The sequence below is a fragment of the Ranitomeya imitator genome, chromosome 1, assembly GCF_032444005.1.
Source record: "Ranitomeya imitator isolate aRanImi1 chromosome 1, aRanImi1.pri, whole genome shotgun sequence".
Taxonomy (NCBI): Eukaryota; Metazoa; Chordata; class Amphibia; order Anura; family Dendrobatidae; genus Ranitomeya; species Ranitomeya imitator.
Genome location: NC_091282.1, coordinates 743,175,846 through 743,201,315, shown reverse-complemented (window position 1 = coordinate 743,201,315; position 25,470 = coordinate 743,175,846). Strand labels below are relative to the sequence as shown.

Sequence of the window (25,470 nt, the reverse complement as noted above, 5' to 3'; positions counted from 1 at the left end):
AAAAAGAGACCGGCATAGGAGGGCGCAAAGGCCGCCCCCATGGCGGTCCCCTGGAGCTGCAGGTAGAAGGACCCCTTGAATACAAAAAAATTGTGAGTGAGGGTGAACTCCAGAAGCTCCAGCAGAAGTGCTCTCATACCCACAGATAATGATGAAGTTTCAAGAAAAAATCTCACTGCATTAATGCCGTCACTGTGTCTGATATTGGTATAGAGAGATTCCACATCTGCTGTAACCAATAGAGTTCCATCCTCTAAACACAATCCGTCGACCCTGCGTAGAAGATCCCCAGTATCTTTGAGGAAGGACGGAAGGCTAGTAACCAGGGGCTGAAGATGAAAATCAATCCACCTGTTTACATGTTCCAACAGGTTCCCCCGTCCTGAAATAATGGGTCTGCCAGGTGGTGACTGGAGGTTCTTATGTATTTTAGGGAGCAAATACATTGTTGGTACAGTAGGTTCCTTCACAGACAAGGCAATAGCCAAGTCTTTGGTGATAACGTCGTCCTGTAAGGCCCGCTGGATAATGGAGTCTAGCTTACCAGCAAAAGTGAAAAGTGGATTGTAAGTAAGTTTCTTATAACAGATCTTATTGTCTAATTGTCTATATGCTTCTTTCTCATACATATCCACAGGCCACAGGACGACGTTACCACCTTTATCTGCTGGCTTGATAACAATGTCTGGCAGATTTTTAAGGAACCTTAGTCTTTCCCTCTCAGCTCGAGATAGGTTGTCCTGTAAAAAAGAGCATTGAATATTCCTAAATTCCTCCGTCACCACCTGGACAAACAACTCGATGTTAGCACAGGAAGATAACGGAGGAAACCTGTTGGAACGAGGACGAATAGATGGAGGAATCTTACCTCCATCATGCCTATGTTCTACCGCCAACTCCTCCAGAATCCTCAACGCATTCTGTTCTTCCTCTGTGGGGAACAATAGATGTAATTCATTGTTAAAATGGTATTGCCTGAACAGCAACGACCGGGCAAACAGATGAAGATCTTTGACACTAGAAAACATGTCAAAATTAGATGTGGGGGAAAAAGAAAGACCCTTCTCCAAAAGTTTAAAGTCTGTAGATGATAGTATATGATTACTCAAATTGATCACCTTGTTGTCCTTTTTAGATGAATCAGACAATACATTCACTCTCTTGTAGGGGTGATAAGAATGATCCCGTAATCTACCACCACCTCCTCCAGTTGTAGAGACCGATGCTGAAGATTGAACAGACCGTGTGCTCAGGGATGACAGAGAGGTATTAGAGGTTGCTCTTATCAATGGTTGATTATTTTTATTCCTCCATAAATACACTTTCCCGATTTGGTAATCCCTAGTATCTCTACCAAATTTAGAGAGTTGTGATTCAGATGAACAGGGATCAATAGATCGTGTCCCATTGTGGACACGATATATTGATGATATCTTCTTCATCTGGCAGGGCACATCCGTCGACCTTGGTCAATATATGTCTCGACTGAACAGCAACGACATGAATATTCACCTCACATTTGTGGCCGATGCTGAATCTATTGATTTTTTGGATGTCACAATTAAGAGGGGCCCTACGGGAGTGATAGATACTGACATATTCCGCAAAGAAACATCTACGAATACTCTGTTGCACGCCTCCTCGGGGCATCCGGCCCATATGATTCGGTCCATACCGGTGGGGCAGTTCCTTCGTCTTAGACGGATCTGCTCCACTGATTGTGACTTTGAGAAGAGGGCGGATGAACTGAGGGAGCGATTCAGAGAGCGCGGATATAGCGGTAGGTCGATCAAGAGGGCCTATCTTAGAGCTAAACATACTACACGTGACAATCTAATTTATGGTTCTTCAGACCGAACAGGCACAGGTGATAGCGATAAGTTGAGGTTTATTACTACCTACAGTACCAAATCTCATCAGGTACGTCAGATATTACAGAAAGCTTGGCCTATATTAATGGTTGATTCTACTATTAAGAAGTTCCTCCCTGATCGGCCGTCTCTGACATTCCGGCGTGCGAGGAACCTTAGGGACCATTTGGTTCGGAGCCACCACAGTGGTCAGCAAATTAGGACGTTTTTGGACAATTTTCCACCCAAACTTGGTTGTAGTCCGTGTGGCCATTGTGTCGCCTGCCCCAACGTGGAAAGGAGTGTCTCTTTTTTCAACTCTAAGGGCACTAAATCCTTTCAGATTAGACAACATATTACTTGCACGACAAGGTATGTTGTCTATTATGCTACATGCCCTTGCGGGCTAATATATATTGGCCTTACCACCCGCCAACTAAAAGTCCGCATTAGAGAGCATGTACTGGGGATACAGGCGGCCTCTGGCCACACGGATGGATCTACATTGAAAACTATACCAAGACACTTTTGGGAACATCATGAATGCAATGCGACACTATTGAGGGTGAGAGGCATTGAAACATTAAAGATTAATATTAGGGGTGGTCAATTGTCCAGAAGACTAGCGAAATTAGAGACCCAATGGATATGGCGTCTCCAGACTGTCCATCCTGATGGACTTAATGAGAGCTTGTCCTTTGCCCCTTTTCTGTAGTCCACCTTCTGCTGACTTCTTCCCCCCTTGTGCGCATCATCCGCATATGTGTGTGTTTTATTTGATTTTAATTGATTTTATTTGTTCTATAGTATCACGGACCATGAAATATAACATCTGGTGACCTTTGCGGTTGAATGAGTGGAGCGAAAAAAAGCCTCGGTTGATTCCCATTCAGAGCTTTTGGGGAGGATATGATGGACATCTTCAGTATACATTTAAGAAGATAAAGAATTGCCTTTTCTCATGCAGTATTGTGTTCCGTATAGGATGGTGGCTATATCTGGGGTAGACATGTATGTAACATATTTAGCGTACGTTAATTAGTATATTATTGATATGTTCCATCTTATTATATTTATTTTTCTGTATATGTTCTGATACGCTGAATGTGTTGCTCGTTATAGGTGCTCCCGGTATTTGCACATAAGAGAGAACAGGTGGGAGAGAGTTATGTATGCACCTGTATATATATGTTGTATGCTATATGTATGACTGTGTATGTATGTGTACATATAATTTGCAGGGACTTTCCATCAGTATGGGTATTTTCTCTTTTATCTTTTCTTTTCATTCAAATAGTTTATTCTTCTTGTTATAATGGGGCATATGCCTCTGCCATTGTATGTATTCTTTGGCTGTTGCGGTAACACCGCGATTCTATTGTATGGGGCCGTTATTTGTTGCCATTGTGTCTTTGCCATTAGTATATAGTATCCTGATTTTGTCCTCACCAGGGTGGCTGCTATGAGATCCTTGTAGTGGCGGTTCCTGGCCTCCAATTATATGGCCGCGGGGGGGTTTCATGCGCATGCGCAGTTGTGATCTGTGGTTTCTGTCCCTGTGATTCCATCTGCGCATGTTCGTTTTTTTTCCTACACCAAGATGGCGGTTCGGCGCCTTCATTCCCGCACTACATTCGTCACCTCCGGCTCCTGTCACTGCGGTGCCGCTGCCCTGTGACCACATGGGGCCCCTGTGTTTCCGGGTCATGCGGCCGTGCAGGACAGCTGCCGTTAATCATGTGTAGCGCTACACTTCCGGGTCTGTGAGTATATATTTTAATCCAACATACACACCAGTCACCCCTTGAGAAAGGCACCTTGCCGAAACGCGCGTTGGGGGGGACGGGTCCCGGATGCACATATTCACCCATCTTATACTATCGGTATGTATATATTCAGATATTGCTACTGCTTGCTATGATCTGTCTATCGGTCTTTTATGCATGCTGTATATTTATATGGTTATGATACCTATGATATGGGTTGGTGTGCATCATCTCCTGTCCATTTGTGTGTGCTGCTGATGGCACGGGTGGTTTTTCCACTTTTTACTGTACACCTGTTGTTTAGTATCTAATAAAATTTGTATATTTCTATATATTTTGGGCTTATGACTGCGTTTCTTTGTGATTTGCGTTCCTCTGGCTACAATAACCAAGGTAATATATGCCTGTCTTATTTTATGTCACTCTAAAGTCATGGATCGCTACTACATTGTGCTATGTCATGTTCTAAGTTTATACCAACTAATACTGGTTGCCCTATCTCGGTTTGATGCATCTTTCTATGTTGGTAACCATCATCATTTATGCTATCAGGCTCAATTTGCTACCTTGTATCCCTTTGTAAATTATGTATATAGTGTATATAGTATTCAGTGTCTTATTCTTTGTTTTCTTATTCTTTCCAGTAACCCCATGACTAAGACCCTGGAGGGTCGAAACGTTGGGTTTTATATCAAGTATATCACTGCACTGCTTGTGGTTTATTTATCTGTTTGAGACTATCTTTGGAATAAAATTGTGAAAACACACTTGCAAACTGACAAACAAGAGTGTGCGGTGAATTTCTACTACTACTGCACACCTTGAGCAACGCTGAAGAAAGCGTGTTTGCATAGTGTGCCAGGCCTGCCGTTGTCTGTGTCGGGTCTTTCTGTGTGTAGAAGGTGCTGCTTCATCCAGGGCATTCTTCAGTGTAATATTGAAGTGTGACAATGCTAAGTCTGGACAGGAGAGGTAGGAGATGGGGCTAAAGATGTGTGGAGGTTGTCCATAAGCTGCTGGGTATTAATGGTATGTGTTTGCCGATAAGTGTGGTAAGTGGGGGTGTCCTGGGTGAGGAGACAATTCTTGACAGAGAAGGAAAGAATGTTGTGGTCCGAGAGCGGGAGAGTGGAGTTAGCAAAGTCGTGCAGCGATCCGGGACGGGAGAAAACCAGGTCCAGAGTATTCCCGTCCTCATGCGTAGGAGAATTAGTTAACTGGGAGAGGTTGAATGAAGAAGTTAGAGAGAGAAGATGAGAGGCAGATTGGAAGAGGGGATCATAGATGGGGATGTTAAAGTCTCCCATGATGAGGGTGGGGATGTCACAGGATAGAAAGTGAGTAAGCCAGGAGGCAAAGTGGTCTAGAAACAAGCGGGAGGAGCCTGGAGGGCGATAAACAACCGCCACCCGCAAGGAGAAGGGCTTAACCCTGCTGTTCTGTTCGGTCTGGGGAGACCTATTTTGAACTTTGGTATTTTTTGGGGTGTTCAAGATGCGGTTCTGAAACTTGTGGTTGATTGACTTAAATGAGGATGGGTCGGTCGGCCACGGGTTTCAGAGCCGCATCTTGAATATTTTAAAGAATATTGAAGTTCAAAGTTGGTCATTTTTGACCAACAGAACAGCAGGGTTAAAGAGTCTGACGGCGTGGATTAGTTGGACCATCTTTTATTTTTCAACAGGACAATGACCCCAAACACACCTCCGGGCTGTGTAAGTGCTATTTGACCAAGAAGGAGAGTGATGGGATGCTATGCCAGATGACCTGGCCTCCACAGTCACTAGACCTGAACCCAATCGAGATGGTTTGGGGTGAGCTGGACCGCAGAGTGAAGGCAAAAGGGCAAACAAGTGCTAAGCATCTCTGGGAACTCCTTCAAGATTGTTGGAAGACCATTCTCGGTGACTACCTCTTGAAGCTCATCAAGAGAATGCCAAGAGTGTGCAAAGCGGTCATCAAAGCAAAAGGTGGCTACTTTGAAGAACCTAGAATATAAGACATCATTTCAGTTGTTTCACACTTTTTTGTTACGTATATAATTCCACATGTGTTAATTCATAGTTTTGATGCCTTCAGTGTGAATGTACAATTTTCATAGTCATGAAAATACCGAAAAATCTTTTAAATGAGGTGTGTTCAAACTTTTGGTCTGTACTGTACAGTGGGGCAAAAAAGTATTTAGTCAGTCAGCAATAGTGCAAGTTCCACCACTTAAAAAGATGAGAGGCGTCTGTAATTTACATCATAGGTAGACCTCAACTATGGGAGACAAACTGAGAAAAAAAAATCCAGAAAATCACATTGTCTGTTTTTTTAACAATTTATTTGCATATTATGGTGGAAAATAAGTATTTGGTCAGAAACAAACAATCAAGATTTGTGGCTCTCACAGACCTGTAACTTCTTCTTTAAGAGTCTCCTCTTTCCTCCACTCATTACCTGTAGTAATGGCACCTGTTTAAACTTGTTATCAGTATAAAAAGACACCTGTGCACACCCTCAAACAGTCTGACCCCAAACTCCACTATGGTGAAGACCAAAGAGCTGTCAAAGGACACCAGAAACAAAATTGTAGCCCTGCACCAGGCTGGGAAGACTGAATCTGCAATAGCCAACCAGCTTGGAGTGAAGAAATCAACAGTGGGAGCAATAATTAGAAAATGGAAGACATACAAGACCACTGATAATCTCCCTCGATCTGGGGCTCCACGCAAAATCCCACCCCGTGGGGTCAGAATGATCACAAGAACGGTGAGCAAAAATCCCAGAACCACGCGGGGGGACCTAGTGAATGAACTGCAGAGAGCTGGGACCAATGTAACAAGGCCTACCATAAGTAACACACTACGCCACCATGGACTCAGATCCTGCAGTGCCAGACGTGTCCCACTGCTTAAGCCAGTACATGTCCGGACCCGTCTGAAGTTTGCTAGAGAGCATTTGGATGATCCAGAGGAGTTTTGGGAGAATGTCCTATGGTCTGATGAAACCAAACTGGAACTGTTTGGTAGAAACACAACTTGTCGTGTTTGGAGGAAAAAGAATACTGAGTTGCATCCATCAAACACCATACCTACTGTAAAGCATGGTGGTGGAAACATCATGCTTTGGGGCTGTTTCTCTGCAAAGGGGCCAGGACGACTGATCCTGGTACATGAAAGAATGAATGGGGCCATGTATCGTGAGATTTTGAGTGCAAACCTCCTTCCATCAGCAAGGGCATTGAAGATGAAACGTGGCTGGGTCTTTCAACATGACAATGATCCAAAGCACACCGCCAGGGCAACAAAGGAGTGGCTTCGTAAGAAGCATTTCAAGGTCCTGGAGTGGCCTAGCCAGTCTCCAGATCTCAACCCTATAGAAAACCTTTGGAGGGAGTTGAAAGTCCGTGTTGCCAAGCGAAAAGCCAAAAACATCACTGCTCTAGAGGAGATCTGCATGGAGGAATGGGCCAACATACCAACAACAGTGTGTGGCAACCTTGTGAAGACTTACAGAAAACGTTTGCCAACAAAGGATATATTACAAAGTATTGAGATGAAATTTTGTTTCTGACCAAATACTTATTTTCCACCATTATATGCAAATAAATTGTTAAAAAAACAGACAATGTGATTTTCTGGATTTTTTTTTCTCAGTTTGTCTCCCATAGTTGAGGTCTACCTATGATGTAAATTACAGACGCCTCTCATCTTTTTAAGTGGTGGAACTTGCACTATTGCTGACTGACTAAATACTTTTTTGCCCCACTGTATATACAGGAGCTGGGGAGCAGAAAAGCGCAATAGGGTCCTACCCAGTATAAAAATAAATAATAGGTTATGCTAACCTGTTGGAGTTGTGATCACACAACAATAAAGAAGTATGAATATCCAGCTGCTGCAGAGCCACAGGTCATCTGACCTGTATAAAGGATATAGGAGAAAAAATGTGGATTTTTCCACGATGCTGATAACTGGAAATGAGGATATAAAACCAAAGAACTGTATTAAAGTGTTTTGGGTTTTTTTTTTTGCACGTTTCGAAGTACACACAATGTGGTTATATCCTGAGGAAGAAATGTGTACTTCAAAACGCATCTTTTAAAAAAAACGCTTTAATACAGTCCCTGTCTTTGGATCCTCATTTCTAGTTATCAGGAACATGGAAAAATCCACCTTTTTTCTCTTGTATAATTTTACGTTTGATAGTTTGTATCAGAGTTTTAAGTCTGAAAGTACATATGAGCTCATCAAGTTTAACCTTTATCCTAACATTTTTCTATATTGCTCTGAAAAAATTTTTTGACCAAGGACATCCCCACCCTCCATCAACTTAGCCTCTCCAAGAAGCTGGCTCAGAGTCACCATATTAAGGGCTTGTTTCCATTTGCGAGAAACACGTCCGTGTCTCGCATGTGGAAACGAAGCTCTCGTGCCGGCACTCCGGAGCGGAGCGTGTGGCTGCATGTGTTCCTATGCGGCCGCACGCTTCGCTCTGGAGTGCCGGCGCCAGAGCTTCATTTCCACATGCGAGACTCGGACATATATCTTGCAAGTGGAAACAAGCCCTAATACTGAGGACAGAGAAGACCCCTGATCCACATAGCACAGGATGGACCAGAACTGACCAGCTCAAGTGATCCCACAGCCCAAGCCTTCCATAGTAGCTAGGATTACAGGTGTGCGCCACAGCACCCAGCTAGAAAAATAAAGCACTTCTGCATAGTCCGAATGGAGCAGACTGAGCAACAGTGAGACTTGGCTTTATCCTAACATGTTGATCGAAAGAAAGGCAATAACCTCATGAGGCAGATGCTTATTATACCATATTAAGGGAACAATTCTTTCCTGACATCCAGAACCTTCTTGAACTTGACCAATACAACATGTGGCAGAGAGTCTCATAGTCTTTCTGCTCACACATTAAAGAATCGCCATCTGTGATGGTGATGATGATGATGACGACAACGTACACATAGAGGACTCCTCCTTGTCGCTGGACTAGGTGTAAAAGTATCATTTGAAAGATGTGTGCACCATCCATTCATATATTTATACATTGTATAAAGATTGGGCGTATACCATCTTTTTTCCAAATAATCCCAATTTTAACCCTTTTACCCCCAAGGGTGGTTTACACGTTAATGACCGTGCCAATTTTTATAATTCTGACCACTGTCCTTTTAGGATGTTATAACTCTGGAACGCTTCAACGCATCCTGATTATTCTGACAAAGTTTTGTCCTGACATATTTTCGCAGTTTTCCAAATTTGAATTTTCATGCCCTTAAATCACAGAGATATGATACTTAATAAGTAACATTTCCCACAGGTCTACTTTACATCAGCACAATTTTGGATTCAATTTTTTTTTTTGTTAGGGAGTTATAAGGGTTAAAAGTTGATCAGCAATTTCTCATTTTTACAACACCATTTTCTTTAGGGACCACATCACATTTGAAGTCACTTTGAGGGGTCTATATGATAGAAAATACCCATGTGTGACACCATATTAAAAACTGCACCCCTCAAGGTGCTCAAAACCACATTCAAGAAGTTTATTAATCCTTCAGGTGTTTCACAATAATTTTTGGAATGTTTAAAAAAATAAATAAACATTTTAACTTTTTCACAAAAAATTTACTTCTGCTCCAATTTGTTTTATTTTACCAAGGGTAACAGGATAAATTGGACCCCGAAAGTTGTTGTACAGTTTGTCCTGAGTACGCTGATACCCCATATGTGGGGGTAAACAACTGTTTGAGCACATGGCAGAGCTCGGAAGGGAAGGAGCGCCGTTTGACTTTTCAATGCAAAATTGACTGGAATTGAGATATGATACCATGTCATGTTTGGAGAGCCCCTGATGTGCCTAAACATTGAAACCCCCCACAAGTGACACCAGTTTGGAAAGTAGACCCCCTAAGGAACTTATCTAGATGTGTTGTGAGAACTGTGAACCCCCAAGTGTTTCACTACAGTTTATAACGCAGAGCCGTAAAAATAAAAAATAATTTTTTTCCTACAAAAAATGATTTTTTTGCCCCCAAATTTTTATTTAGGGTAACAGGAGAAATTGGACCTCAAAAGTTGTCCAATTTGTCCTGAGTACGCTGGTACCCCATATGTGGGGGGGGGACCCCCGTTTGGGCGCATGGCAGAGCTCAGAAGGGAAGGAGCGCCGTTTGGAATGCAGACTTGGATGGAATGGTCTGCAGGCATCACATTGCATTTCCAGAGCCCCTGATGTACCTAAACAGTAGAAACCCCCACAAGTGACCCCATATTGGAAACTAGACCCCTCCAAGGAACTTATCTAGATGTGTTGTGAGAACTGAACCCCCAAGTGTTTCACTACAGTTTGTAACGCAGAGCGGTGAAATAAAAAAAAAATTTCCCCACAAAAAAATCATTTTTTAGACCCCAGTTTTTTGTTTTTTACCAAGGGTAACAGGAGAAATTGGACTCCAAAATTTGTTGTCCAATTTGTCCTGAGTACACTGATACCCCTTATGTGGGGGGAACTACCGTTTGGGCACACGGGAGAGCTCGGAAAGGAAAGAGCACTGTTTTACTCTTTCAACGCAGAATTGGCTGGAATTGAGATCGGACGCCATGTCGCGTTTGGAGAGCCCCTGATGTGCCTAAACAGTGGAAACCCCCCAATTCTAACTGAAACTCTAACCCAAACACACCCCTAACCCTAATCCCAACCCTAACCTTCACCCTAACCACAACCCTAACCCGAACACGCCCTTAACCCTAATCCCAACCATAGCCCTAACTCCAACGCACCCCTAACCCTAATCCCAACCCTAACCACACCTCTAATCCCAACCATAACCCTAACCACACCCCTAACCCTAATCCCAACCGTAATTGTAATCCAAACCCTAACTTTAACCGTAACCCTAACTTTAGCCCAAACCCTAACCCTAACTTTAGCCCCAACCCTAATAGGAAAATGGAAATAAATACTTTTTTATTTTATTATTTTTCCCTAGCTAAGGGGGAAATGAAGGGGGGTTTGATTTTCTATTTATAGGGGTTTTTTTAGCGGATTTTTATGATTGGCAGCTGTCACACACTGAAAGACGCATTTTCTTGCAAAAAATAGTTTTTGCGTCTCCACATTTTGAGAGCTATAATTTTTCCATACTTTGGTCCACAGAGTCATATGAGGCCTTGTTTTTTTGCAAGATGAGTTGACGTTTTTATTGGTAACGTTTTCAGGTAAATGACCAAAATCCAGTTAATCATGAATTTCTTTTTTTTTTTTTTTGGGGGGGGGGGGCGTTTATAGTTCATACCGTTCCACTTTTGGTAAAATTGATAAAGCAGTTTTATTCTTCGGGTCAGTACAATTAAAGCAATAACTCATTTATATCATTTTTTTATGGTTTGGCGCTTTTATATGAAAAACTAATATAAAAAATATTTATTTTTGCATCGCTTTATTCTGAGGACTATAACTTTTCAATTTTTTCGCTGATGACGCTGTATGGTGGCTCGTTTTATGCGGTACATGGTACCATTTTTTTATATCCGTCCTTTTGATCGCGTGTTATTCCATTTTTTTGTTCGGCAGTATGATAATAAAGCGTTGTTTTTTGCCTCGTTTTTTTTTCTTTTTTACGCTGTTCACTGAAGGGGTTAACTAGTGGGACAATTTTAAAGGTCGGGTATACTTTTATTGTTTGTTTTTTTTATTTAGATAAAGAAATGTATTTATTGGAACAATATTATTTTTTATTTATTTAGGAATTATTATTGTTTTTTTTTTGTTTGGTCCCAGGGTGGAACATCATATTATAGTGTCAGATCGCTGATCTGACACATTGCACAGCACTGTGTCAGATGAGCGATCTGACAGGCAGTGCTGCAGGCTTGCTGGCGCTTGCAAGCCACCTCCCTACAGGACCCGGAAGGAGCCCTGTGGCCATTTTGGATCCGGGGCCTGTAGGGAGGAGTACGTAGGAGACCCTCTGAGCAACAACACGATCACATCGCGTTGTTCCTAGGGTCTCAGGGAAGCCTCCTCCCTGTGCAATGCTTCCCTGTGCCGCCGGAACGCTACAATCATGTTTGATCGCAGTGTTCCGGGGGTTAATGTGCAAGGAGCGGTCCTGGCACATAGTGCCGGATGTCAGCTGTGATAGTCAGCTGACACCCGGCCGTGAGCGCGGCTGATCGGTGATGACATACTATCCCATCGGTGGTCATAGGGGCCCAAACCACCTCGACGGGATAGTACGTCTGATGTCAGAAAGGGGTTAATAGCCTGTCTTGGCACTGTAGTCCAAAGAATCCGATGAAGCTGCGTGACAACATATAAGGCTACCATTAATGTCTTTCAGGTTTCCAACATTCCTTTATAGCAACTTTGCTTAATTATGCATTTGCAAAATTAAGCAATGTGTATGTTTCACTGCTGTTGGAAAGGTAGGTGATAATCTTTGTAAAAGTCATAATAGGTGTTGTGATGTTCCAGTAATATTACTGCTATTGATTATCCTTATATACGGTAATATATCTGCATAGAGCGGGAGGCCACAGTACAGGCAACATGAGCACAGTATAGGTATAAGGATCTCTACATGGTTTGTTTAGGAACTGACATGTGTCCTAGCAAGAGTGAAGTGCTTTTGTTTGAGGCTGTTATGTTTACCTGACTTGCCACTCACAGCTCTTTATACTGACATTCAATGCACTCAAATGGTCATCTATATTCTACAAGTACCCATAGTATACTGTTCATTCAGAAAAGTGATGACCCTGCTCCTATATAATACATGTAATTCAATATCCACTCATGCTTATGAGAGAAAATCATTAGTGGACGTTAGCCATATACGCGTGGTGGTAAGCCAACGACATGATGAATATAATATTACAGCGCTGAATAAGAGATGTAAGATTAGATGAATTAATACCTTCTGCAGCTGACAGAAGCAGATATATTGCAGCAAAATGTGAAACGTGTATGTTTGTTTGTACTAGTGACACAATGGGATTTTACCTGATGACTGTTTGATACTCAATACTGATAAAATCTAATATGAATGGACAGTTTTAAAATGCACCTGACAACTAAATATGTTGCTCTGTGTGAAGGCCTGTGCTTGGATCGTGTATGGTGGAATATAGAGTCTCCTACAGTTCCTTATCTATCCAAAAGCACTCCATGTGCCATTGTTTGGAGTTAGGCAGACTGTATCATGGACCTACCGTTATCGTCTTTTCGACTTCCTTCATGTTTCTTTTTTTTGTAACTACAGCGAAGTGCAGCAGACTGCTCTTTCCTAAACGGAGGGTAACAGCCATTCTGCTGATTGATATAATTTTCATGACTCATATATTAATGGTCATCACATTCCGATAGTGATTGTTTTTATTTTGCATATAATATGAGTATTCCCATATTTGAAAAGATTTGCAATAATGTTATGGTTGATGGGGGGCTGACCTCCCAGTAACCATTGAGTTAAATTATACTATGTTACAGTTTCCTTAATAGGAGTTGGACAGAAGTGCCACTGTATATAGAAAAAAATTTGACAACATTTTTTTAGAATCTATAGACTTTCGTTTAATGCAGTATTAGTCTTCCTTCCTTGATCGCTGCCATGCTGTGTGCTGATTTTTTACATCCCTGGGCTGCAGAGCAGGATTTTTCTGACATTTCAGTATGAAGCTGAAATTGCATTTCTCAGCATGCCATGTGCTTAAATACATTATACATGTCCTTTTCCATCTATGTATTAGAACAAATACTATGGTGTACACTGGACATGTACGGGTCAAGCAGCTGCCTGCTTAGTCTATGCATCAATGGTAGAGGCACCACTAAGCACCAACCTGAAGGGACATAATTGATTATATCCCATCACAGGACGTGGTCAACAGGGACACTATTATATATCATGTTTTTCCAATGCAAGTACATTAGGTGGCTGGAAACTAAAATAAAAGAAATTATTTATTCCTGAAAAATACCCTTTAGCTAAGTTTCATTCTAAATATTTCTGGGGGTCTTAGAGATTTTCTCTCAGATGTAATGTATCATGCTGCCATTGGTGTAGCTTGAAGCTCCTGAACCCTGATCTAAAATCTCCAATAAGGCTCCTAACTATCATAGATCTTTGGCTATATTTGTATTCACCCGTGGGCCAAAGAGACCCTTTGGGCCGCTTTAGGTTCCAGGGTGCCTGATGAAACTGCAACACCTGCACACACTACAGTTACCACCATGCCCGCTGCACTGTCTGTAACGCTAAAATCTACAAAATCTCAATGCAAATTTTTTTTAAATTTTTTATTTCTATGATCTTGATTTACCTGCATGGCCTTTTACATAAGGAATAAATGACAAATACGCAGCTCGCTTTGAGGAGAGCAGATTGTTTTGTTCCACTAGCCGGCACACTTTTGTTTGACAGCTATTGCAGCTCCCTGACTATATATGAATAATGAAGCTGATGTGTCATTCTGTGTATGAATTAATAAAAAGGAGCCTACTATGTATACAGGTAGTTCAGATGTGTGTAACTGCTCTATTGAAAGTAGTCCACTCCTCTTTAAATAAACACCACTTTATATTTTTCTTGTGTACTACCTTTGCCAATATAGAGTAGAACACGTTCCACATAGGTGAGATATCAGTGAACCATGTCTATGGAACGTCTATGTCAAAGAAATCCATTGTGCTTCCACTGGGCATTTTCATTACCTGTGCCCACAGTTTTTATGTTGCATTGTGCCTTTCTACGAACTCTAGAGGACAACTTGCAGAAAGATGAATACAGTTAATTGCTGTAAGCCAGGTTTAATCTACCTTCTAATGGAGATTAAGTGCAAGTACCTTAACTGCTCTCATTCGTGATTGCACTATATTACAAGGCCCGGCTTTTGTTGGAGATTTTTTTTCTTTTGAGTAACAAGAGTTTCATAACAAGAGCAAATATAAAATGTAATCTCAAACATTTATACGGGAAAGAGAAACCACTTATTTATCTGCATCTCTGATTTTATACATTTTCATTTGTTTTCATGCATCTATTTATTCACAATTACTCTATGCTTTATCACATTTTGTTAGTTAAAGCCCTTCGAAATTCTAAGGTTAAAGCCATGGTCTTCTCTTGTGATATTGTATGATATTTCCTGCAAAAAAGTAATGCTTTAAAGGGAGTCTTATTTTCAACACTCAAATTAAACCATTTATACATTCATATAGGAGACTTGGCCCTTATAAAACTCATACTCGTTGAACGTATTTTAATTATTTGATTTTATGTAAAAAATAATTTTTAATACATATGTAAAGGAGGTGCCTTTGGATCACCCTTGGCATGGCAAGTGCTCAGTGCACTGTTCTTCCCCTCAATTACCATCCTCCGCCCCACCCTTCTCATGACTGAATCCTTAGCCCTGCACATACAGCATTGCAGGAGCTGAGAACTCACACATTGTCCCTGTGTCTGGGCACCCTCTTATCCCCATCCACCATCCTGTCTGCAGTGGTATTTTGCTGCACACAGAATCACACAGAAGGGATGGAGAATGGTAACTGAGGAGGCAGAACAGTATGATTTTTATAGGGGCTTAATCTACTATTTCAGTATTGGAATATGATGGACTCCCTTTAATGCAGGGTTTCAATAAGTTGTTTGCTCCGAGACTGAACTACTCTCAATGGCACAATATAATTAAAGGAACATTACCAATTGAGATATTTAAAGGCATATCAAAATTACATATGGTAAATGTCAAATGGGGGTGCTTTCCACAGATTCCTACCTTTCATGAGATTGGTAGTCTCCTTCTACCCCATTTAGCACCCCAGACAAAAGACCATGCACGCACCTCTCTACAATGTAGAAAATCAGACCCGCAGAAAAAGCCTAGCACTTCTGAGCTCCCAGAAACTACACTGGAAAGAGCCACATGCATAAATGTTCACCTTTTTTTTACCTTATTTACTCCTTTCTGACATCAATAGACCCTTTTTTCTCCTTATAGCCCATGCTGGAATATTAATAGTTCTGTGTGTATGCTACTCCTATCTGAAATGGAAACTACTTGTGAATGGCCACCAGACACAGACAAGCATGTCTTTGTCCAGAAGATTAAAGGCCCTGCAGAAGAGTCTGGTCCCACGTGACAGCTAGGCCAAGGACAGACTTCACTTCCTTGGGTGTTGACTTGGCATGTCCTAGTAAATGCCAGAGGTGCCCCAGATGCTGGGCGGAGGATGCCATCAAAAGGGAAGATTACCCTGGTCCACCTGCAATGAAGACCCAGTCAAGACGCCGGATCAGAACTGCATTACTCTTTTTTGCTCAAATCCGGTATCTTTGCCTTTTTCATTGATTTTCACTCTTTTCTCGCTCATTGAGAGGGTTCTCAAACATGAGATCCCCTCTATAACATGCCTTAATCGGATGTATGAAAAGGTATTATCTTTGAAGGTCAAGCCCTATAACGTTATATTTACAAATTCATATTATTTTGTTAACTAAAATATGCATACAGCTTACAGGATATTATTTTGTACAAAGTAAAGTTATCTTCCATTCAAACTACAATAAAAAGGTAATATCATCTGCATGACCCCTTCACTGCTTCTTTGTGTATTGGTTTTTGCTGCTTGGAAACAGACACTTGATGACCTCTATTATCACTATTCCATTCATTTTAGAGTCTTAAAGGTCTGTAGAAAAGAAGTGGTAAACAAACCGAACAGTAGCCTGTAGTTCATTTCAGTAAAGCACCATAAGATAGCACACGATAGTTCATTGAGGTTACACATAACCAAATGAGATGTCAACCTAGAAACTAACAGCATGCCACGTTCACATATGGCTCATTTGTTAAAGATTTTTGATACGTATATTACATTGAGTAATCACAAAGTAAGTATAATAGATATGTAGTGCAAATTAAATTTTCAAATGGTGCAAAGTCTGCAAATAAGATTTATGCAAAAGAAAAAACTTGGCATTTGGCTTCCTAGTCACTAGATGACCACGGCGCACAGCACTGAGAAGTGGAGAGGAGTGTGGAGAAGGTGGCTCGGCAGCACCCTGATGAAGTCATGTTGCTATGTGTTTTTGTAATAATAATGGATAGTGGATCAGAAAAAATGGTTACGGTCAGAGCCAATGTCACGACTCAGCTGTCGGGTGACCCGGGAAAACGGGCGCCTTCCCTGTCCCTAACACTAGGAGATGCCCTAGCTTGCCCTATTCCCCGGGATACTTCTGAAGGGGAAGATGCCTGGGCCTCCTCCCTTGCCTTATCTCCTGAATCAGCCCTTTGTCTGTTCTCTTCCCCACCCAGGGTAGAGGGGCGCTGCCGTGCACCGCAGTACACTAACCCGATGAACAGGAGTAACTGAAACTACTAGGCAGACAAATATTCACTCACATATAAAAAAGGAATGCATTGGGGAGTGGAGGGTGGGGAAAAAACAAAGTAAACAGAGGGAAGGGAATTATCACACTTACAAACAGGCAACAGTCACAGATAACTCATCCAAACTCCTCATATAAACACCTCTCCTACAAGCCATGCAGCATAAACTAGCTCTGACATGAGTTTCAATCAGGTCCCAGATTATAAAGGGGATAGATGTGGCTAAACAAGCTCAGCTGAGAACTCGGACACCCAGAGCTCCCAAAATGGCCGATTAACCCCTGTTCTGCCAAAAGAAATTAACACCATTTAAAAAGAAGGTAAGGTACTTCTTTTCAGCACAGGATTAGGAGCAATCATATGCTGCGGCCTTCTGGCTCCTCTCTGTTGTGATAATCCCATGACAGGAGAATTGTGAGGTAGCATCTATGGTACTGAGCGAAGATAACAAGGCGTATGTCCTGTATGGCATTCGGCGTAATAACTATATAGAGGGAACCACACCGTAACATAGGGATACACCTGAGGTCAATATAACAAATACAGAGAATAAACAAAAGAAGAAAGCTATTGACCAATGCCAGGGATCACCTTGAATATTCAAAATATTTTATTAAAGTGCAAAACAGACCAAGACATGTAAAAACATTTTAAAAAGTCACAAACATGACAATCACAACACATATGGCTCAAAATAGAGCAAAAAGGCCCCGACCCAAGGTGTCACAGTATCAAAAGTACATGTAAGGCTGGATTTATAAACCATGCAAAGTACATAGAATGACAAATATTAATATAAGCAAACACACAATAAATGGCTATTATAGAACAACACATATAGTAGTGTCAGAATAAGACCAGCGTAATAGCAATAGAACTATCTGTATCCTATATACAAGCCATAGACAAATAGTGGGGGCTTCAATGAATACAAAAGCCCATAGTCTCTAATGGAGCGAGACCCATGGGAGCAAATTCATAGCTCACAAAAAATGAGTGAGCTAGATGAGCATATGACCAAAGAAGCATACCCATAGACCATAGAACAAAGCCTGGTAGAGGGATACTTAGACAACCATGTGGTGGGGGAGCCACAGATGATTTGAGGACAGATGGCAGATGATGTGAGGACTACCGAGGGATTGAAGTGGAGACTGATGTTATATCAAATACCACCGGATCTACATTTGTTAAAATTGACCATACAGATATCCTTGTCAGAGTGAAAACAGAAATGGGAGCATCAAAGTTGGGGCATCCTAATAAGGGCTATCTTGAGTTCTTTGTAGACTGTTCTGATAATATCACTCTAGAGTTTGAAGGATGAGGAGGGGAAGAGCTTGGCACTGAGATTACCAACATGCTGTGCAAAATATTTGATAACGAGCAGTATTGACCTTCCATCAAATCTGTATTCTGCCCTGTGAGCACTGTTGAGCTCTGTATGTGGATGTGCTACTATTGGAGTGCAGCTGCACCTGTTTGACACCATTTCTAAAGCTGTAAAGGCAGCGCTATTCAATACCAGGAGACCTAAAGTGCGTGTTTTGGGCTCCACATTTGAAAAAGGATATTCCTAAGTTAGAATCAGTTCAATGATGGGCAACTAGATTATTACAAGGGATGGAAGGCCTCTCATATGAGGAGAGGTTGAAAAAGTTGGGCTTGTTTAGCTTAGAAAAAAGATGCCTCAGAAGGGATCTCATTTACATATATAAATATGTGTGGCCAGTACAAAACACTGGCACTTGACTTGTTCCTTCCAAGGACCATGCTGAGGACTAGGGCACTCATTACGGGTGGAAGAAAAGTGATTCCGACAGCTAAATAGGAAAGTGTTCTTTACAGTTAGAGCAGCCAGACTGTGGAATGCCTTAACACCGGAGGTAGTAATGGCAGACATTATAACAGCTTTTAAAAAAGGGCTGGATGATTTCCTTGATACACATAACATTGCAGGTTATAGTTAGATTAGTGACAAAATGTACAGTTGGTGGAGAAAGGTTGAACTTGATGGACCCTAGGTCTTTATTCAACCTACGTAAATATGTAATTAAGTCTTCTCCTCTCTGTGACAAGCAAAGGTACTTTGACTTGTATGAGAAAATTAGGCAAAGAAAGTCTAGATCCAGAAAGCATCTTTGAAATGATTGAGACAGGAAAGTGTGTTACAAAGTTTTTACAATTGTCCATACAAAATGTATTAACCCCTTCACGCCGCAGCCATTTTTAATTTGTTTTTCGCTTCCCTTCTTCCCAGAGCCATAACTTTTTTGTTTTTCCGTCAATATGACCAAGTGAGGGCTTTATGGTTTTACCATATTGTGTACTTAAAAATACATACCTACTTACGTACACGTGATCAGATCGCCTGTATGTAGTAGAATTGCTCTCCTGCTAAGAACGCTGACCACCGGGTGGCGCTCATAGCAATCCAGCATTGACAACCATAGAGGTCTGCAGGAGACCTCTGGTTGTCATGCCAACCCATCGGTGATGGGGTCACGAATGGGCGGATTTCTGGCGCGATTGCTGGAAGCGCATGTTAAATGCCAATGCCTCTGTCAGAGTTTGACAGCGGCCTTTGACGGATTAATAGCCACAGGTGAATCGCGATTCCACCCGCCGCTGTTCTGGGCACATGTCAGCTGTTCAAAACAGCTGACATGTGCCAGAATATGTGGGCTCAGCACCGGGGAAGAGGGGAGTAGTATTGTACCGTAATACACCAACCAGACTAACAAAGTAATACGAACAGGGATAATGGAAAATACCAAATATAATCACACAGACTACAGAGGAATGTATTGGGGAGTGGAGGATGTGGTTAAACCGAAGTAGAAGAAGAAAGGGAATTATCACACACTCTAAACCTAGCAACAGTCACAAATAAAAATAATAACCAACAACAACCTACAGACAAGCAGCAAAAGCAACTCTGACAATGAGTTTATATAGGAGATGGGAGTGGCTAACAGTACTCAACTGAACCTCAACACAGGAAAGCTTCCAGAAGCTTGCAACTGTCCATTCCATCCATTGGACAATACATTGACTGTTAGGAATGCTACTTCCAATAGGTGGCACTAGAGTTCTAGTCCTCTTCCTCTCTGAAGAGACAATTTGCATATTTCCCAGAGGAGCATTGCAGCTTTAATTCTCACCTCGACATGCTTAACATGTCACTCTCCGCAAGGAGAAACAATAATTCTTGGATCCCTGGTCAGACGCCTCTCAATGAGCCAAACCAGATCTCCACTTTGCACTGACGAGGGGCTGTACCTCAAAACACAATGTAATACTATTGTAGGAACTCGAGGATTCTGATCACATGGGGCAATGAACAGACAGAGACAGGTTTCTTTATTGCAAATAGTTTATTTATACAACAGCAATAACACCCAAAACAATATACTGATAACCCGCAGTGACCTGCAATGAAACAAGTCCTTGAAACATATACAGCAAATTGGCAGAGTTCTTAAGGCAGAGTCCTCAGCAAGGTGATCAAAAGGGGAGTGTGACAGGTGACGTGGTGCAGATCCAAAACATTGTCAGTGCAGAAAGAGTCAAATCCAGGTATGAAGTAAACACAGGGAAGTCCAGAACAAGTCCACAAGTTAATCTCAGGTGTGGCATGAACACGTGTAAGTCCAGAATCTAGTTCACAAGTTGATCCCAGATGTGGCATAAACACGAGTAAGTCAATAAACAGGTTCACATTAAAGTATTATACTGGTGTTGTTTCCAACAGCTCCCACCGGAGGGAGTAAATGAAGGATTAAGTAGGAACAGACAGTCCAGAAACATAGTCCAGAAACATAGTTCAAAAACAGTTCTTACCAGGAAGAGTGAGCCAAGGGTTAAGTTCCAAAGTCAACAGACTATTGATAACATGGAGAGTGTAGCTTATATATGCAGAGAATGTCCAGAGCCAGAGGTGGTAGAGGCACACTCAGAACAAGCAGCTGCGCTGAAGGAACAAGCAGAATACTCCAGCAAGGAATCGGACACCTGAACCGGGTTTTAAACAAACAAACAGGAAGTAGGGCAGACAAAAACAGCAAACTCCATCTTAACAATGGGCAAGATCATTCACAAGGTGATTTGGAATACCCGGAATACTGACACACAGTGTCTGCAAATGGAGATTCTGGTTTGGCTTTTCTCCTAAGTCATGTGACAAGGCTTATTAAAGAGTCGACATTGACTGTTAGGCTTGCTACTTCCAATAGGTGGCACTATAGTTCTAGTCCTCTTCCTCTCTGAAGAGACAATTTGCGACTTTTTGTTTACAAATTCATTAACTTGTAATCGACATCTCCTGATCCAGGAGCTGTAACTTACTTAGTTATTGATTACCTACGTAGTTTGGTGGGAGTCTGACACCTGGCCCGCCCACCTATCAAAAGTTTGCAGCACTGCTAGTGGCCAGATGAAAACAGTGTATGGGGCTGGAACAGCACGGTTGTGTTCACTGTGTAGTGATCATTTGCAAGTGCTGCAACTCCTCTCTTATTGAAATGAATAGAAGCTCAGCTGCAGTAACCGAAAATGACCATTAGACAGTCTGTGGAGCCATTCTGTTCCATCTCTGTACCTTCTTTACATCTAGCCGCTGGCAGCACTGCAAACGTCTTGAGTGTGGGGAAGCCAGGTGTTGGACCCTACTATTTAGTATTTATCTTTCTTAAGGAGAGGTGATCAATATCTAAGTAGTGAACATCCCCTTTAACAAATATTTAAAAGGAATGTATTACACCATGTGCTGCATTTGGAAAATAATACAAGTACGATAAAAAAAAGGACCCCACTGAAAGTGTCACTAAAAATGCAGACACATTTGAGTGAATCCAGCACTTCAGAACAGCCAAGCAACAAAATATTATTATTCAAAAGTGACGGCAGATTCTGAGAAAAGTTTTGTGAACTTTATGCACAGTTTACTTAACACTTATGACACATGTATCAAACCTCGTATCCCATATGGCAATATGGAGACATTATTTGAAGTGGCAAACGTTCACACATCCAACTTGTATTTTGTTTGCACAGCTATAGTCAGTTATGCAGGTAAACTATTTTAATAGCTATAACACTGGAACTGTCAATCCACAGCCTCGATTTCCTGTGATATTTTATATAGAGAGTCCCCGAGGGATTTTTAGAAATCATTGATGTTACCAACATTGTAACTGTAAGTTCACATTCTCAAGGGATTCTGTATTTTAAGATCAACCGGATTAAAAATTATATGTTAATAAGATGACACCATGTATGTTCACTAATATTTGTAACGTTTCATCACCTCTAAGTAGAAAGAAAGAAAGAAAGAATTTAAAGACAACCTGTCATCAGGATTTTATATTCCAAACTAGTGGCATGTTAAGGTAAAGATGCTTTAATGCTAGAGTTGTGCTCAAAAGTTTACATACCCCAATAGAATTTTTGCTTTCTTGGTCTTTTTTTCAGAGAATATGAATGATAACACCAAAACGTTTTCTCCACTCATGGTTAGTGGTTGGGTGAAGCCATTTATTGTCAAACTACTGTGTTTTCTCTTCTTAAATCATATTGACAACCCAAAACATCCAAATACCCTGATCAAAAGTTCACATACCCCATTACTTAATACCGTGTATTGCCCCCTCTAACATCAATTACAGCTTGAATTCTTTTGTGGTAGTTGTATATAGGTTCTTTATTTTCTCAGATGGTAGAGCTGCCCACTCTTCTTGGTGAAAAGCCTCCAGTTCCTGTAAATTCCTGGGCTAGAATGGACAACACATGGAAATTATTGGCAATTATCAAGACACACTCAATAAAGGAGTGGTTCTGCACGTGGGGACCACAGATCACATCTCAGTACCAATGCTTTCTGGCTGATGTTTTGGTCAATTTTGAATGTTGGTTGTGCTTTCACACTCGTGGTAGCATGAGACGGACTCTACAACCGACACAAGTGGCTCAAGTAGTGCAGCTCTGCCAGGATGGCACATCAATGCGAGCTGTGGCAAAAAGGTTTGCTGTGTCTGTCAGCATAGTGTTCAGAGGCTGGATGCGCTACCAGAAGATAGGCCAGTACACTATAACACATGGAGGGGGCTGTAGGAGGGCAACAACCCAGCAGCAGGACCGCTACCTCAGCCTTTGTGCAAGGAGGAACAGGAGGGGCACTGCCAGAGCCCTGCAAAATGACCTCCAGCAGGCCACAAATGTGCATGTGTCTGCACAAACCGACTCCATGAGCATGGTCCGAGTGCCCGACGTCCACTGATGGGGGTTGTGTTCACAGCCCAACACCGTGCAAGACAATTGGCATTTACCACAGAACACCAGGATTGGCAAATTCGCCACTGGCACCCTGTGCTCTTCACAGATGAAAGCAGGTTCACACTGAGCACATGTGACAGACATGACAGTCTGGATATGCTGTGGAGAGCAATCTGCTGCCTGCAACATCATTCAGCATGACCAGTTTGGCTTTGGGTCAGTTATGGTGTGGGGTGGCATTTCTTTGGAGGGCCAAACAGCCTTCATGTGCTCGCCAGAGGTAGCCTGACTGCCATTAGGTACCAAGATGAGATCCTCAGACCCCTTTTGAGACTATATGCTGGTGCGGTTGGCCCTGGGTTCCTCCTAATGCAGGATAATGTCTGTTGTGAATTCTGTGGCTGAATTCACTCCTGTGGTCACAAGTGGTATTGCAGCCTCTGGGCTTCCTCCCTCAGGTGTTTTGGTGAGCTCGTTGGCTGCCTTGCTATTTAACTCCACCTGAGTCTGTCTTCCTTGCTCCTTGTCAATGTTCCAGTGTTGGTTCTGAGCTACTGCATCTTTCCTGTGGCCTGCTGCTCTGCTAGATAAGTGTTACTTTGTTTTTGTTTCCGTTTTTTCTGTCCAGCTGTGCTATTCTCTTTTGCTGGAAGCTCTGAGACGCAAAGGGTGCACCGCCGTGCCGTTAGTTCGGCACGGTGGGTCTTTTTGCCTCCCTTTGCGTGGTTCTGCTTTAGGGTTTTTTGTAGACTGCATAGTTCTCTTTGCTATCCTCGCTCTGTCTAGAATATCAGGCCTCACTTTGCTGAATCTATTTCATTCCTACGTTTTGTCTTTTCATCTTGCTAACAGTCATTATATGTGGGGGGCTGCCTATTCCTTTGGGGTATTTCTCTGAGGCAAGTCAGGCTTGTATTTCTATCTTCAGGCTAGTCAGCTCCTCAGACAGTGCCGAGTTGCATAGGTAGTGTTAGGCGCAATCCACTGCTGCTTTTAGTTGTGTGAGGATAGGTTCAGGTATTGCAGTCTGCAGAGATTCCACGTCTCAGAGCTTGTTCTATTGTTTTTGGGTTATTGCCATATCACTGTATGTGCGCTGATTACTGCACACTGTGTTGCCTGATAGCACAGCATAACAGTACAAGGAGCTCAAACCAATGATTCTCAATAGAGGGAAAAAAGAAGTCCTGACATCATTTTTTTTTTTCCTCAGCTCTGTCTTCAGTTTTTTTTTTTTTTTTTTCCCCTAGACATTAGAGTGCTTCAGGACACAGCTGTGGACATGGATATTCAGGCTCTGTGCTCCTCAATGGATAATCTCGTTATAAATGTACAAAAGATTCAAGATACAATTGATCAGAAATCTATGCTAGAACCAAGAATTCCTATTCCTGATTTGTTTTTTGGTGACAGAACTAAGTTCCTGAGCTTCAAAAATAATTGTAAGCTATTTCTGGCCTTGAAACCTCATTCTTCTGGTAATCCTATTCAACAGGTTTTGATTATTATTTCTTTTTTGCGCGGCGACCCACAGGACTGGGCGTTTTCTCTTGCGCCAGGAGACCCTGCATTGAGTAATGTTGATGCGTTTTTCCAGGCGCTTGGATTGCTTTACGATGAGCCTAATTCAGTGGATCAGGCTGAGAAAAATTTGCTGGCTTTATGCCAGGGTCAGGATGATGTAGAAGTATATTGTCAGAAATTTAGGAAATGGTCAGTACTCACTCAGTGGAATGAATCTGCGCTGGCAGCTTTGTTCAGAAAGGGTCTCTCTGAAGCTCTTAAGGATGTCATGGTGGGATTTCCTATGCCTGCTGGTTTGAATGAGTCTATGTCCTTGGCCATTCAGATCGGTCGTCGCTTGCGCGAGCGTAAATCTGTGCACCATCTGGCGGTATTGTCTGAGAGTAAACCTGAGCCTATGCAGTGCGACAGGACTATGACTAAAGTTGAGCGGCAAGAACACAGACGTCTGAACAGGCTGTGTTTCTACTGTGGTGATTCCACTCATGCTATTTCTAATTGTCCTAAGCGCACTAGGCGGTTCGATAGCTCTGCCGTCATTGGTACTGTACAGTCCAAATTCCTTCTGTCCATTACCTTGATATGCTCTTTGTCATCGTATTCTGTCATGGCGTTTGTGGATTCAGGCGCTGCCCTGAATCTGATGGATTTGGATTA

General features: G+C 42.0%; 1 pseudogene; it reads left to right on the top strand.

The window, feature by feature from the left end:
• The first annotated feature begins 1,500 nt into the window (after positions 1–1,500).
• LOC138644177 (exosome complex exonuclease RRP42-like) lies at positions 1,501–18,596 on the top strand (annotated as a pseudogene).
• Positions 18,597–25,470: the final 6,874 nt, after the last annotated feature.